Source organism: Lolium perenne, chromosome 4 (genome assembly GCF_019359855.2).
Source record: "Lolium perenne isolate Kyuss_39 chromosome 4, Kyuss_2.0, whole genome shotgun sequence".
NCBI classification, from domain to species: domain Eukaryota; kingdom Viridiplantae; phylum Streptophyta; class Magnoliopsida; order Poales; family Poaceae; genus Lolium; species Lolium perenne.
The window spans coordinates 404,583,764-404,585,668 of NC_067247.2; the positions used below are offsets into that span (position 1 = coordinate 404,583,764).

Sequence of the window (1,905 nt, forward strand, 5' to 3'; positions counted from 1 at the left end):
GCTCCGTGCAGGCGCGCCAGTGGGAGCAGACGGCACGGAAGTCAACGTAGTCCGGGATGTCGCCGCCGTCGAGCAGGCGGTCGGTCACGAGCTGGACTATGTCGCTGGGGAGAGACGCCCAGTCGCCGCTTGCATGCTCCGGCCGGCGGCGCTTGTGGCGCCGATCCGCGCGGCCAACAAGGAGCCATCCTTGCGCTTCCTTCCCATCGTTCTTGCTCGATTAATTGGAGAATTTCAACCAAGGATCCACGAGTGACTAAATCCTCGATTCATCTGATCCATGATAATATACGCGCAGGGTTACGCAGAGTTGGAAAGACATACGACACGACCAAAACAAGCAAGCCGAGCCGTCCGCACTTGGCTCTGTTTTTATGTACTAGTTAAAATGCCCGTGCGTTGCCACCGGAAAGCAAAATATAAAGAAGGATGATATATTTCTAACTTAGTTTTTGGATATCCAATCCTATATATGACATTTTTATCCTTCTTAATCCCTTCAAAGACCAACATGTGTTCTTTCTGTCCGTTTTACCCATTTCAACCCATCATGTGGGATCTTCCACCATGTTGGCCATCTTTGCATAACACAATTAGCAGCAGTTTCATTGTGTAAGTGTGTCTATAACAAGAACAACTTTTCTGATCCCAACAAATGCAAACAGAAGAATAAAGTATAGTGCCTCTGTTTTTTTATACATTGGTAGATATTCTTAATAAAAAAATATTATATGAGTAGCATAGGTATACAAAATTACATTATAAAAATTTCTCCAATGCATACAACCATTTGCTCTAAAACCTATCATTATTTCTCGTATCTTTCCTCCCACAAGTGGCATTTTATTGCAACTACTCATTTTATAGGGTAGGCAGAAGCTTCGTAAGATAGCTTCGATCAAACAATTATTTTCTTCCACTATAAAACTGAAAGCACATGCATCAGCAAGTCTGGCACACTTACATACATAAAATTCTTAAAAAATAACACAAAAAGTAACCAAATAAGATGTACCCATAAAGTTATGATCAGCTCTCGCATTTGCGGAGGCAACTTAAATGTATTTTTTTTGCTAGACAAGTTAGTAGATTTTGAATGTTGTACCTGTGTTACTCTTACCGGTGTTTGTGTCATACAAACATTGAGGTACTTCTGAGCATGACTTGGGTGCGGCAGCCCCGGCGGCGACACCTAGATTCCGCACCTTAAGAAAGTACTTCTGAGCATGACTACATGCATGTGTTGAATACATGTAATCATGAGGTGTGTTGATCGAATCTGAATTCGGAATTACCTGTACCGTAGTCTTTGTGCGGACATGCTCCTCTATCTTCTTCCAGTTGTGGTCGAACCTGAAATCCACACGAATCAATCATCTTGCTCAGCGACTGCAGATTAGCTGGATTTGGAGGCAGAGTAGAACCGGCAAAGTAGAACAAAGCGCGTACCAGTGGCATGTCCTTCCTGCTGACCTGTGGAGGGCATCAAGGAAGCGTCATGCGCCTCCAGGCACCACCTCTACCTCAGCCTGGGGAGCCTTCCACACTATCCCTCTGCCCGCCCCTCTCTCTACCTAGCGTGGATCTGCTGGATGTGGAGTGAATTGGGGAGGCATCCCCTCTTTGTTCTTTCCGCGGTGGCTTCAAGAGTGGCGGCCCTCGTCCCCCTGAGAATTTCATTTTGCCCTATGTTGAAAACCTCCTGAGAAGTTGAAAACCATGATTTATATTTTGCCCTATATTCGGGCAGCGACAAGAGATTCGGTGAGAGGGACGAAGCCCATGTTGGCGCGGCCCAGATAGGCGCATGCGGAACGGGACTACGACAAGGACGACGAAAAGATTGGTCGTAATACGGCTGGCAGAATAAGGAACCTATTCCTCCTTTTTAAGTAGTGTAGACTA

At 45.6% G+C, this 1,905-nt stretch overlaps 1 long non-coding RNA gene across 1 annotated transcript; it reads right to left on the minus strand.

The window, feature by feature from the left end:
- Positions 1-502: 502 nt before the first annotated feature.
- Positions 503-1,680, minus strand: LOC127349286 (uncharacterized). The gene is made up of 3 exons (XR_007880183.2): positions 1,450-1,680; positions 1,296-1,353; positions 503-1,205 (listed from the first exon to the last, which is right to left on the minus strand). It is a non-coding gene; the product is annotated as an uncharacterized lncRNA (long non-coding RNA).
- Positions 1,681-1,905: the final 225 nt, after the last annotated feature.